The 14,313-nt window shown below is 42.6% G+C and overlaps 1 protein-coding gene across 4 annotated transcripts in view; it reads left to right on the top strand.

The window, feature by feature from the left end:
• The window catches only part of LOC6596997 (synaptotagmin-5), a 29,497-nt gene that overhangs the window by 7,327 nt on the left and 7,857 nt on the right, over window positions 1–14,313 (top strand). The window contains exon 1 of one of the 4 annotated variants that reach the window (XM_026989906.1): window positions 6,260–6,277. The exons of 1 other annotated variant lie outside the window; for it this stretch is intronic. The gene's annotated coding sequence lies outside the window, so the exon portion shown is untranslated. Of the gene's footprint in view, window positions 1–6,259; window positions 6,278–6,347; window positions 6,607–14,313 lie in introns of those variants that run through there. 2 more of the 4 variants (XM_026989905.1, XM_002022208.2) reach the window with 2 other exon arrangements.

Here is a 14,313-nt window from a genome sequence, read left to right as displayed (position 1 = left end):
CTCATTCAGAAAATAATTTTCAAAATATACAGAACCGGAAATTTGTCAGATTTAATTTTGCACACTTCTCAACGTTGTAATTTTTTTTTTGGCAAATAAAATGTGCAAAATTGAGTTGCTTTGATGCTCGTTAAGTCGACAGGCCTGACAAATCGCTGGACAAGTCGTGTCTTTTGGGGAAATCTCATTTGAAAATCTGTCATAGGATGGTTGTTAGCAGGGCTTAGTGAGTGTTATAGGATGGTTGTTAGAGTATGTGAAACATAAATGACTGGAAGGATGTGAAAGACAGATCTACTGCACCGCTTGGAATGAATTGAATCAGCTCGGAGATCATTAACGCTTCTTATAAAATCGTTCTTAGGATCTTTTTTTCGAAAACACTTATTCAATTTTGTATATTCAGTACATACGCTATATAAATGTTTGTCTTGACTAATTGACCAATGACTGATGACTAGCAGTCAATGCACAGTCCAATGTACGAAATTTTAAAAATTTTCCTACCACTTTCATGATTCTGTCTGCTGATTTCAAATCATGGCAGTCGATATTTTTTGAGTCCAGGCACACGTTCCTCGACACTAAGATACCCGGGACTTGATATTAAGGTATCTTAATGAAAAAAGCTGAAAAAGGGAGGGGAGGGCATAGAAGGAGAAAGAGAGAGAAAGAGTGGCGGTGCTAAGCTTCTCTGTGAGAGGGAGACTAACACACACAAAGGTAGAGAAATTGCCTTGCTTATTCTGGCTATAAAGGTTTCAAATATATGTACAAACGGGATAGAATGGTTTTACAATCGTAGATTGTAAGAAATTCTCTGATGGTCATAAGTGCATAATTGCAGTTTTTTCTATGCGGCCAATACTTCGGATTGTTTAGTGATTTGTTTCTACCACGATAAGCGGTCCTTTTGATAAGTAATAGAAATAATTCCAATTTATTTTCTTGAGTATAAATAATACATATTTTAGACCGATTCTATGCATTCGTTCCGCAGAACATAAAAGATCTCGAAACGGATTGTGTGGTCTGCTGATTCCAAGCCGCAATTTTGACAAAAAAGACATTTTTTGCCAAATCATTGGAATTTTTAATTAATCATGGACATCATTTGTGCTGGGGTGGGGTGCGAGTGGGCCAATAGAGCTGGTCTTAGGCATTTCCCACGACACTTCAAATTGCACAAATTAATGATGCCAACTCAGCTCTGCTGTCCGGACTCCGGACTCCGGACGATTCTTATCATTTCGGATAGTGCAGGCAATACCATCCAGCACCGAGTGTGGTGACAAACCCAAAACGAATCAAGCGCATCAGAAACCTGCTCAAAGAACTCTCATTCAGAATTCATTCAACACTGGACAATTATTCAATGAATGCGAACAACTGCAAGGACCTGGAACTGGGACTAACTCTCATTGTGCCATCCCAAGGGGTGCGGTGCTAATAAACGCAATTGCACCTACGCCCCTCTGGGCCATCGTTGGAAATGAGAATGAAACTGAGAATGGGAATAGCACAAAAATAGCCCAGTCGGCGGTTTTAGGCGGAATTTCGGTATTCTATTCTCTTTGCACTCCTTGAAAATTGCCCTCCTGCTCGTACCTGATCCCTCGCCTGGATCGTTATCTACTGGAGTTCTTAGTTTGTGTCCTCAAGTGTGCGCCTCTTCCACTTGAGCTGAAGAGCTCTCAGCTTCCCTGCCTCTTGAGTCTCAAGTACTGCAACAGCAGGTAGGAGGACTCCTTGACTCCACTCTTGAGGATTTTCGCTTGCAAACTGTTTCCAGGAGTGTTGCGAAAATGTTTTTTTTTTTTTTTTTTTTTTTTGTGTTTAATTTGTTGCGTAGGCTGCCGATCCTTATCGGGAGGATTTGATTTGATTGCTTCGAAATTGGAGGCAATATGAAGGAGTTGGTCACGTGAACTGGGTGCCTGGAAAACACTACTCAAATTGAGCACAGATTATGAAATACTAATATCAAAATTTTGATATAGATAGGTATGATCTTTTTCCCTACAAGCCAAGTAAATCTTGGGGATAGAAAGGTTAATTTAACTTTTACCATATGCAATAAATCCAAAGGAAATCTCGAAATAAGGTTACTCTTAAAGTCCACTCCGTTTTCTATTTCTACCACGAAACTATCTCCAAATGAATTTGCATATTGTACATCAGCTACATCCCACTCTTTGAAGCACCTTTGGCCAGATGTCTCAGATAATTCTTGAGTACTTTCCATGTCCCGCTGTTTTTTTTTTTTTTTGAAGCCATACTGTGCTAACAGACAATTTATGAATGAATAGAGACTCAAGTGCAGAAACTCTTCAGTTTAAAGTGTATGCGCCCATCGGGATCGGGACACTCCTTATGAATGAATGCGCAGCGATGCCTTCGTCAAGGCTGAGAAATTCCTTTCTACCTCTCGGCTCTGTTAAAAGATCATTAAGAAGAAGGAAATTCCGTTGAAAATTGGACTGAATGGATAGAGAAATTCGTCAGGTGCTCACTTCTGGATGCGATGCTCGTCTAGACAGCCTGTCGCCGTAGCAGAGGAAATCCCTGGCTGCCTGTGCAACGGTGCAAAGGTTGTGGTATCAAGTGTACGAGTATTTGTGTTCTACCTCCGTTTGCGGCGTGTACTAAAGTGGCGCACAAGAGCAAGTTTGGTTAAGCTTTAAAAGTTGTTCCTGGTTGTTCATTCTATAAAGCTCGTGCATAGACAAAGCTTTAAGCCGTTAAAGCACATGTTGCGAAGCTTTAAAGCTATTGTTTTCGTCATCCTCGCGGCTGGTTGAATTGTGTTGTGGGCGTATGGAAATAACGGGAATCAAGTCTGAGGTAAATCTGAGCACAAAGTCTTCAAATCCTTTAAGCTTTTGAAATGAATAAATTAACTGTAAATGTATTTTATGTCGGTGGGCTTTTGTGGCTGGTCAACCCAAGGTAAACATCAGGAAAATGAGTTTTCCCCTTTATATTTTTCATCTAGTGAAATAATAATATGATTTTATTTTTCCACTGTTTTAGCTCGAAGGAAGTGGGCTTGTTTAATTCTTAGGCTGACCTATATTATACACACGTATATGTGTTTATGGAATTCTTTTGCTACAATCTTGGTGGAAAACCGCACTACATGCTTCTGGTCACGCAATCAGGGACTGCCCATTAGGGATATGTGGCAAACCCCACCTAATTGACCCATTAAAGAGCCCCACAACACACATATACCATCGAAACTGCCCTCATTTTGGGTCGAAAATGTTTCAGCGTTCTCGCAAGGTAATTTTCTGGGCTCCCAAAGTCTTTGCGATGGGACTTTTTCTTTCAGCAATTATCCGTCTATCTAAGATTTCAATTTAGTTAGAATCCCGCTGTCACTGCCCCCTCCACAACGCCTAGACATTCTCACCTCCATCTAATGGGCTCCCTTGAAAGCTAAAACAGCACGTCATCGTCCTTGGACCACTCTGCGTATTGAATTTAATGAACTTTTTGTTAACCGGCTTCTTGGCTCATCCGCACATTGACTTGGCTGGGATCTGGGGCTGGTTCTGGAGGGGTGCGGAATGATGGAGCCATTTCTGTGGCGCCCCACAGACGTCGAGTGGCGCCTGTTTAAAATGAGTTTTGTCGCTCCGTTATGCAACTGGTGACAGAATAAACTACTCGTACAATAAAATAAGGAGAGCTAGCCGAAATAATCTATACTTTCAACTCACAATTCACGAATATAATTATGACTGGGTGGTGATGGTTTCCTGTCCACCCATGGGACTGGACATATATGTATGTACGTATCCTAGAATACAAATCATCTGAAATATATGCATAACATTTTTGTGTGTGTATCGTATGCAGATGAGTATGAATACGGGTTTGGAACGGAATTCATTGACATTATACACATCGAGTGGGGCACGTGGCCGGATTCCAATTATATAAAGAGCTTAAAAACACACCGCACACAATCTGCTACGAGTATCTGCATTAAAGCAGTTCAAATTTGAGCTATGCTGTGTATTCCATTTGGCCCCGAATGAAAAGAAAAAAAACAGAAAAAGTAGAAAAAGTTTACGCCGACACGCAGTCGGGCCTATGAGTGAATGAACTTTTTGATTAAATGATGGAACGGGATGGGACGAGATGGAATGCCGCGAAGATTCCTACGGTAACTCCAAAGAAAATCATGCACACTTCTTGGCTAATCTTTAAGATTAAAGTTACCCTCGATGGGGGCAAAACAAAAGCGATAGCCTTGGAGAAAAACATCTGCAAATACACAACGAAATGCCCAAATTCAGACTAAAAACAAAACGAGACAAAATAAAGCGATAATAAGAACACGAAAGCAACAAAAAGCTTAGTTGTTATTAAAAAAGAGAAGATGGAATAAAGAGATGAAACGAAATCAAGTCTTAAACGGGGACCGGAACTGGCGGAGCACAAGAATAAATACGAGTATGCCAGCATACGAGTACTCGTGCCTTCAGGGCGAAACGACAACGACAACGACAAGAACGTTGACAATTTTCGCCAATGCCAAAGGCCCATCTCTCACCATCTCTCACCAAATCTTCCCACCCTCCCCCACCAACGCCTTCGCCAAGTGCGTTAAACTTTGTCGTCGGCACAGGTGGCCTGGCTGCGGGCTTATAGATGAGGCAACTTGTTGCTGAAACAGACACAGAAACTGACACAGAACGAAGGAAACAAAGATACAAGAGCCAGGCAGGGAGAGAGAGATGGAGACACAGTCAGAGACAGAGAGAGCAACGTGCAGCTAAGCTGTCCCGTCTGTCTGGCAATGGCTGGAGCTGGAACTTTCTGCCCGTGTTGTGCTGTGTGCGTATTGCAAGTGCCATTGGCCTACATGCGTGTGTAAGGACAGGGGCTGTGGTGCCCCCATAAAGGGGATTAAATTGCAAATGGAATGTTTGGAACACAATACTCTGCTTTAATCGCCAACAAAGTATAGTAAATGAATAGTTTACGAATCTTTAAAACATAAACACATCAAAAGTGATTAAAAACCAACTTAGATCACCCTCTGGCGCCTATTGCTAAGCCTCTGCCTCTGTGGATGTATGTGGCTAGTGCGAGTATCTTTGCTTTGTCTGATGCGCTCCACTTCAAGTAGTCTGTCTGCCTGGAAAGTTTTCTCGCCACAAAAAGTATCCACAAACCCACTGACTTACACAAAAATATATGTACAAACACCCTACACTATTCGGTGTGTTTGCCTGTTGCAAACAGAATGCAAAAAAGCAGAGCAGAGCATAGCGTAGAAGGAGCGAGACACAAGACAGAAAAGAGTGAGATGGAGGGGAGGAGGAGTCAAAGCTTCTGCCATTGCCATGGGTAAAATGCCTTTGCAGCTTGCTCAATGTCAGCTTCGGTGCGCTGCTCTCGCTGTGTGTGTTTTTTTCAGGGGCAAACATGACAACAGGTAAACACAGGCCCTGAAGTATACGTATATGTAGCTGTATGTATGTATGTACATGGGTATGCAATGGCAGCAGGAGCAGAACAACAGAAGCGGAGCTGGCGTCAATTAAGGTCGTTTATGGTAACTCGAGTCGCAGTTACGGACGGTCATTAGATGACGAAAAACGCCAAAAAGTATTCAACAAATTGAATCACGGGCTTTGCCAAGGCAACACACACCCGTACATGCATATCTATACGTACATATGTACACATACACACAATTCTTATCTCTTTCAGAGAGCTTTCAAGGTGAAGTCGCTTTCACTTTTGAAAGCTTTCTCTTTTTCGAACTCTGCTGTATGCGTTATTTGATTACAGCCTGGAGTTTGCAGTTTTTCCTGTGTTGGGTTTAATAAATAAGTACATTTCCTAGACCCTAGATGTAGATATTGGAAAGATATTACCTGCTCAAGGTAAAGGGTGCTCAAACCCTTGAAAAACAAACGATTTAAACTCTTGGAAAGAAGCGTTCGTGAGGGAGCGTTCAACAGCTGTTTGGGTCCTTCAAACGCACAAACAAGGCAACAAGTTGCGAAAAAGCTTTCGAACTTCGAACTGAAAGAATTCAATGCCAAATTGGATGAGCTTTCCCCAATTTCCTTCGCCTGTCGTCGTCGTTTCCTTTACGACGCACGCTTTAGGCAAGGCCGACAGGACCAGCGAATATTCGAACAACTGTGTTTTTTTTGCAACTTGTTGTACGCTACTGTAGTCGGTGGCTCCGTAGCTCCGTAGCTCGTCTGTTGCTCGAATCGAGAATCAGTACCCCGCGTACAGCTCCAATGTGAGGAACACATCTCTCTCGGTCTCGTCGTCTCTCCCAGGACATCTCTGTGGCATGGCTACCAACAAAAATCGCTGAACACAAATTAATGGAAGCCAAGAGAAAACTTTCAATTGAGTTTTGCGCTGTTGCTGTTATTCGTGTGCTTTTGTGCGTTCCCGTGCCTGTAACTGTGCCTGTGGTGGTGTGTTCCTGCAATATGGCCAAGTGTTTTTTTTTTGTTGAAAAATGTTAACGAAGTTTAAGCCGAGCGCTCTCTAATCCCCCAACCCAGTCTGCTGTGCGTGTGTGTGTGTGTGTGTCTTTAACTTAAAGAGAACGAACTCCAAGTAGGTAAAAGTACCGTTGAAACTGTTGCTCGGCTGGCTGTGGCTCTTTCTGTGCTCCGTCTCGTCGTCTCCCTTCCACTGAAGTGGAAACCTTATCTCTGCCCATCTATTATTTACTCGTTCATTTTCATAGCAAATCAAATGTGTCGGCAGCCGTATCCTAATGAGAGGCATCCACAATGTGTACCTATGAATATCCTATTTATATGCGAGCATACATCCATATACGTACATAAGTAGATAAATAAATATTCATGGGGTCCAAGCAATAGGCAGGATTGCTCCTGCAACTTGTTGGCTTTAAGTTAACTCGATATTTAATTTAAGAATTTGTACTTTAATAAGTTGGTGTTCTACTATTGGTGTACTCGTAGCTAGATCTCACTCTAGATAGAAGGTATGATGAGGGTTGGGATGTGTACATATATCTTGGCCAAATTTTAATTTGAAAATGTTTGGAATTTCGATTAAATTCCAAACGTCAGAGCGGAAAAAGCGGAACTTGAAAATTCTGTCCTAGACCAAAAAAAAAAAGAGAGAAAGATGCTACGGCTGTCCCTGCGTCTCTCAGCCACAACAAATTTGTATGAGCCTTGTCCTCTGCCACAAGGCCCAAAGCTCCAGATCCCGTGCCAGTCCCCACTGCAGCTGATGAGTCCCCTATGTAGTCATTGTCCCATCTTTAACCTACCATTTCAGGCCTAGTCAGGGGCGCAGACCAAAAAGCAAAGTTAATATAATTATTTATAGATAACGAATCAGGCGAGTGCACAAATTTGTTTGGGGGGGTACACGCCAGGGCGGCCAGACGGCAGCCTCCCCTTGGCAGAAATGAGTGTTAATGGAGCGCCTGACGGTGTGTGGCAGGGGGATACTGGCTGCCGTTAACCAGAGATGATGGCGCACGTCCCTCGAATCGGGAATCAAGTCTGAATATGTTTGGCCTGTCATCTCTTGGCCTCCCACCATATTAGGGGCCATTGTTGCTCGGCTGCTCTAGCCTTGAGTACAGACCCCAGTCCCGGTTCCTTTCCCGTTTGCATTCCCTTTCATCTCCTATTAAAATGGCACACGAAAGGCTTCTGGGACTGGTACGAGTGTACGTATACATATGTAAGTACTATGGTTGCCTAGACGGGAGTCGAGTCCATAAATTATATCAATGAGGGGGGAGCATATAATAGAAAAATATGTCAGCATTCTGGGGATAACAATAAGTGGCAGTCAGAGTCAAGACAGGGGCGAGGCGGGGCGAGGCGAGTGCGTGTGCGTGTGCGTTCGAGAATGGTGGAGAGAGCAGGCCACGCGCTGGCTTCACCTACACGTTCAGCATGTTGCATGTGCCACACAATTTGTCACAATTAAAGAAATTGGGAAAATGGCTGCAACGTCACGGGCCAAGAATAGGACGAAAGAGAAGACGTTCATGGTCCCTCCATGTGGAGGGATCTCCTTGCACCAGATGCATTTGCTTTTCCCTCTTATTCCCTCTCTCGTTCCCCTTCCCTTTCCCTTTCTCTTTCTCTTTCTGGTTGAATGCTCGCATGCAAGTCGTAAATCTCAATTATGTTTGTGAGTGTACGAGTGTACGATACATGTACTATATATACAAAGGAAGAGAACTGAAGACTCTACAGGACTCCTCTCGGGCTGCATCTAATTTGAATCTATGTATGTACAGTAAAAACATTCCTTGCGACCTGTCTCCTCAGGGGACACATTCTGTAGCGTCACACTACACACCTACTACCTTCAACAAGCTTGTTTTTCTCATTTTTAAACAAAGCAAAAAGGGTCATCCTGTGTTTTGTTTTTTAGCTTGCAATTTTAGCACAAATTGTATCTCTCTCCTTAGTACCAACCAATTTGGAATAGCCAATTTTCATTTATACACCCCCAATCCAATTGTTTTCCAAACTGCATATATCTGCATATACTTACGACACGATTTCGTTCTACATACGAGATCCGGTTCAATATGGCCATATCGATTCTGCCGTTAAGATTTCCTCAGTGCGTTGCAAACAACCGGCTAAAATTACAATACCGTGCAATGTCGCTAAACGGCCAATTAGAAAGTCATGAATTTTTAATAAATTAAATACTTTCACCCGGCCCTATCACATGGATTGGGCTAGTGGTGGATTGTTTTTCACCGAATGTTATCGCTTGAACACTCACTCATTAGTCCTTTAGGCTGTCATCTTTTGGGTCCATGGCTGTCCGCCATGGAGAGCTGACACTGTACTTTCATCTGTCAGCTCCCAGCAATTACTTAGATAGTATATAAACACCGACACACACCCTTCCCCGCCATAGATAAGAGTGCTCATGCATACAAAGTGCATATGTATGACTTGATTGCGTTATCCTGTCCCCACTCCCCCCTCTCCCGGCCCAACCGACACCACTTCCATGCGCTTACCCTCGATTCCCTCTTGGTTAGCCAATGCATTTCCGTCCAAAAGCTCAGCTGGCCCTAACTAACGAAGGGTTGGGGTGGGCATATGGCAGGGCGGTGAGCGGAGGGCGGAGAGCGGAGAGCGGAGGAGCTCAAAATTTGATTTATTCAAATGAATAATGTTGCTGTGTATTTTAGTGTGTGTGTCGGAGCGTGTGTCCGTGTGCCCGTGTGCCCATGTATGTGTGTGCAGTTAAATTAGTTTACTTGATTTCCGCTGGACATTTGGTTGGTCGGATTTGACTCGATTGCCGGATGTCGAATTGATTGAAAAATATGGAAAAATATGGAATATATTGAGGGGCAAATGTGCATGGGAAATGCAGGCTGCCAGATATTCGCATAGTAAATTAAGGCTTCCAGAAGCTACTCTGCAATGCAGCACTTAAAAATCCACAGGGACAGCGATACAATTTGAAAGGAAAATGTAAAAAAATTTACACGTATATAAAAAAAGCTGTTTTCAATATCCAGTACGAAAGTTGAACCTAAAATGTGGTCACAATTTCATTATAATACTTTTTTTCATCAACCACAGAAAACAGTGGACGTTCTAGTAGTATTACGTATTAAATCCTAACTATAGGTTTAGTATAATTTTGATTTCGATGATTACATAAGAAATTTGAAAGCATACTACACCGATATTAGGCATTAATAATACAAAAAAATGAAACAGTTTTACAAAAGAAGGTTTGTTTTTTCTTCACTGTTCGGTTATGGGCATTTCCATCCTGGCATTACGATTCATTTGTACTGCTTTAAAGATACAAGCCAAAAAATAGGACCTGACGTTACGTTAAAAAACCCAGAGTTGTTTTAGAGATAGGGGTAGAAAATTGTAAAGCTGTGTGTAACATTTGTTGTGCCAATAAATTAAGTATTGAGCTTTCATTTTCAAAGTTATTAAATGTAAAAACCTTTCCTGTACTTACGTTTCCAAATTCTGGTGTAATAAAAGTAATAAAAGGTCATATTTTCTTGGATTATTTTTAAATAGTTAAATATGTTAGGGAGACTGTAAGGAAAAAGGATTTGTTTAGGGCTCTTGTCGGAGATAATAGTAAAGGAATAAATGACTTCAGTGCCAAAAATACATAATCCTACTCGTAAAAGAGTTAGTTTTAATTGGTTTTCAGTTGGCTAAATTTGTTATAATATCTTCACAGAATTATATGGAAATTCGTTTTAATCTAGTCTTAATTCTAAGAATTGTGGAAAATTCTGCGAAAACTAGACGAAATTGCCATATATTTTCCAGCCACACAACCACTGTGATGCCTGTTTGGGTTGGTCGAAAAACTGATTCAATTAATTGTCCTTCAAAGATTTTCTCGGGTCACTGCATAAATATGCAGAATGGCGCAGATACAGTCTGCAGTTAATTAAAACCGCAATAAATAAACAATAAACAACGTGCATGACGAAGCGAATGATGGGCTGTGCGGGTGAGGGCCGGGCCTGATCCTGTCTTGGAGCGGGCCAGGCTTAATGCATTTATGGTCAGTGCAATATGCAAATGCAATTAAGAAGCATGTGGCGCGGAGTGGATGCTGCACAGCCGGCCCCAGCCATACGTCCACAAAATTGTAAATGGCATCACGTAAAGCCCACAAAGGGAGGAGCTATGATGTGCGGAAATCAAATGAGTTCATACATACTCCTCCATGTACAGTACAGAGAATTTGATTTATTACAAATCCTTTCCTTCCGAGAATTTCGAAATTTAATCCTTTAACTTTTCTACAAGAGAAATGCTTAAACATTTAGGGCTTTCCCCCATTCATGCTGTTCATTGGAACCAAACCAAATTATTTTCATCTTTTTTCTCTACAAATTTTCATATCAAGTTCGTCTCAATCGATTTTAATATCACGCTTTCCTTGACTCTCCCATGAAAAATCACGTAAAATGTTCAATAGATTTTCGCAGGCAATTTGCAGTGACATTCAAGGGAGAGATTGGAACCAGCCTCCAAGTCGGAGTCAGAGTTTGAGCCAAAGCCCGCAGGCAGAATCCAACAGCCGCATACATAACTCAAGCACTCAGGCTTATGCAAGCAGTTTTCCAAAGCCTTATTTTTATAGCCAGTTGACAGCAGCCAGCAGGCATACAGATGTGGAGGTGCAAAGTGGGAGGAGGCAGGGGGCAGGCGGCAGGAGGACGAGGACAGGTCCCGACATCCCGACGAGATGAAAGCCAAAAATGTTGCCCTGATAATGCGGCCACACAGACAGACATATACCAAAACCCGACTCATCGATTTGTCAAAACCTTTTTGCACGGGAAAAGGAAATGGAATGGGTAGATGGGTGATGGGAGATGGCTGGAGCAGGGTGGCAAAAAGTTGGCGCTCTTGTCCCGGAGTAAAAACGGCAATCAAATTTGAGCCAATAATTAAATTGTCCATCAAAAAAGAGACAATGGGAATGGCCTTCAGGTGCCGGGGCAATGGAAAACTGATTGCAAGCTTGTGTTCCGATGAAAACAAAACATTTACTGACAACTAATTAGTGTGATTTTAGATTGGTTTCGACAGACCTATTTGATTCTTTATTAGTTAGTTTTTTAAATTTTCAACGTATAATAAAACCATTCTCATGAACCCTTTTTGGCAACATGTAACGGACGATGTTGGTGTGAGGAGATGCCGACAGATTTAGCAGAAAAATGAACACGGATAAAATATGTATTCTAAAATACTTCGTTAGCTGGTAGTTTTTCTTAATTGTTTCTACTATAATTAAGCTGCAATTCAAACTCAAATAAAGCTCATCCTCATCGTCATGGGTCAACTGTTCCGCAAATTACAGGTTGGTCCAGCCAAATGAAATCATCGCAATGTTGGGCTATCTCAAATAAATACGAGTATACACGTACAACTCGGATGACCTCTGTTTATATTTAAAGCTTTGAATACAGAAAATGTTGCGCCTAATTGAAACTCTTTGGGGCAAAGTCAACAAACAAGCAGCTGAACAGACACAGAGGCCATTGACGTCAGAGCACTGGCACTTGAGGGAATTGGAAAGTTTTACCCAAGTTGCCAAGGGCTGGGGATAAATTCAAGACGCTGAATGTCTCCGAGTTGTCCCAAGCCTCAGTCATCTCTCACTGCTAACGAGATTGATGGCAGGCCCTGAAAGGTTGGATTTGGATGCACGCAACATGCATTTGGACGCGTATCGCCATCAGCATCACCTTCTCCTTCTCCATCTCCATCTCCATCTATGTGTGTATCCTTCCCCAGCCCAGTCTTTATGAAAGGGAACCAAATCGGATCATGTCAATGCATTGCAGTGCAATTTTCGTTGCCGGGCCCCCAGACAATGGGCCTTTGATTTGCGAAGGGTTAAATGGCCAAATTGCCGAAACGCTGGCGCGCTCCCTTTGATCCTTTTGGACGGCCTCCTTTCGCACAGCGATTTGCAAAAAGTGTTCTCGAAACATTTCTCGGATTGTACTATTTGTTTATGGCCATATTGAGTTTGATTTTGTTTCGATTAAAACCACAATGGAGGAGCCTTTGTCGGAGCGGTAGACAAAGCCAGACAGAGTTGTCAGTAGAGGAAATTTGCTAACAGATTTTGACAAGTAACTGGAGTGATAAAAATGGTAGCATTACCCATAGGGGCAGACAGAACTGAATAAATATATTTATATATATTTTTTAGATGTTCGGAATCATTCTAAACTCCACCCTTTCCTTCTAAACTTGAGTGGAAAGGAATGAACAGGAACAGGAAATGTTGTCCTGTTTTTACCTAGCTATTTGCTAAATTTATTGCACTTATTTGTTCCCAAAACATTTAAAGAGCTTAAAAGATTTAAATAAATTATTCCAAGTTTAAGAAACAACCAAATACATATAATAGAAGCAGAACGGTCCCACAAGTGGTTGCTCAATTGCTCCCCCCGCCCCGTGACCTTAAACAACTTATACTTATAGAGATAAGAAAACATTTTGTGGATATGATCTTCTAAGTGCGGCTCCCTTCTCGCCGAAAGAAAAACACGGACAAAAACCCCTAACAGAATGGAGCAAATAGCATTAAACACATTCCCTCGAACCCTTTGTAGCCTCATGTGTGTGGCCCTCGGGCGACGAGCATTTACCAGATTGAAATGGAAGCAGCAACAGAGGCACCCAGGAAAAGCTGCCACCGCCGAATGCAATCGATGCACTGCAGCCGCACAATTTCCATTGTATTGGTGATTAATTTCTAGCCTCCGGGTGGCTACAGATGATGATGTCCTGTCTGTCTGTCTGAGGTTATCCCCACCACAACTGCAGCTCGCTCGCTCGCATCAACCGTCGCCTTTGTAAACAAGTTGACAGACAGGCATCCGGACCCGGACGCGAACGCGGACCCGGACTCGATACTGGTCCTGGTCCTGGTCCCGGTCGCCCTCTGCCCCTCTCCATCCTTCCCGCAGTCGCGATACGAACTGTATTGACGTTTGATGAGCGGATTATCAGCTGGAGCTGGATGCGAAGTGTTGCCCCTACCCAAACAAGTGTTGGATCGGGGTTTTCTCACCGCACAATACACAATAACTGCGCCATTTTCCACTGCTTTTCTTCAGCTTCGAAAAACTGATTGAATATGGGTTTTCACATCGGATTATGACTCTGAGTATTTTGGTTCCCCCAGCCTGCCCCTTAAATCATTGAACAAGAACCAATCTTATAGAAAAATCCCCAACTTTAAAGCACATCTATAAGGTGGGTATACAAATAAACAAATCATAATGTGATTTAAAAGAGCTCAGTCCAAGCTATCTCAATGGTTTGTGCCAAGTGAGTTGAAGCATCGACCTAATACCCCAGCTGCCTCCCCAATAAACCAAATCCATTGGAAGCATTCATGGCTCCCCCTGCTGGGATGCGTTTCCGAACAAGTTGGCACCAAGCTCTCCCCGTTTAGGTGCCGCAATCAACTCTAGTTTTGTAGCCAATAAAGTGCACCAGAGTGGGCGGATTCGACTGACGCTGACGTGCAACAAAGTGGGGATGTTAGTTCCGGTTGCCGTTCCATCATAAATGTAGGGCAATAACAGCTAGAGAAATTGTGTGGCAGGATCATAAAAAGCCAGCGGGCAATGGCAACGGTAACGGCAACGCAGCACAATTTATCCTATAGGCCACTAAAAAGTGCAAGATGAATTACATTTTTGCAGTCTTGGGGCAATCTCTTTCCCATCTCGTTCTCTCCACCCGGTCCGAGCTCCTGCCCATCTTTTCC

The sequence above is a fragment of the Drosophila persimilis genome, unplaced genomic scaffold (genome assembly GCF_003286085.1).
Source record: "Drosophila persimilis strain 14011-0111.01,24,50 unplaced genomic scaffold, DperRS2 tig00000431-arrow-pilon, whole genome shotgun sequence".
NCBI lineage: Eukaryota > Metazoa > Arthropoda > Insecta > Diptera > Drosophilidae > Drosophila > Drosophila persimilis.
This window is presented reverse-complemented; position numbering and strand designations above follow the sequence as displayed.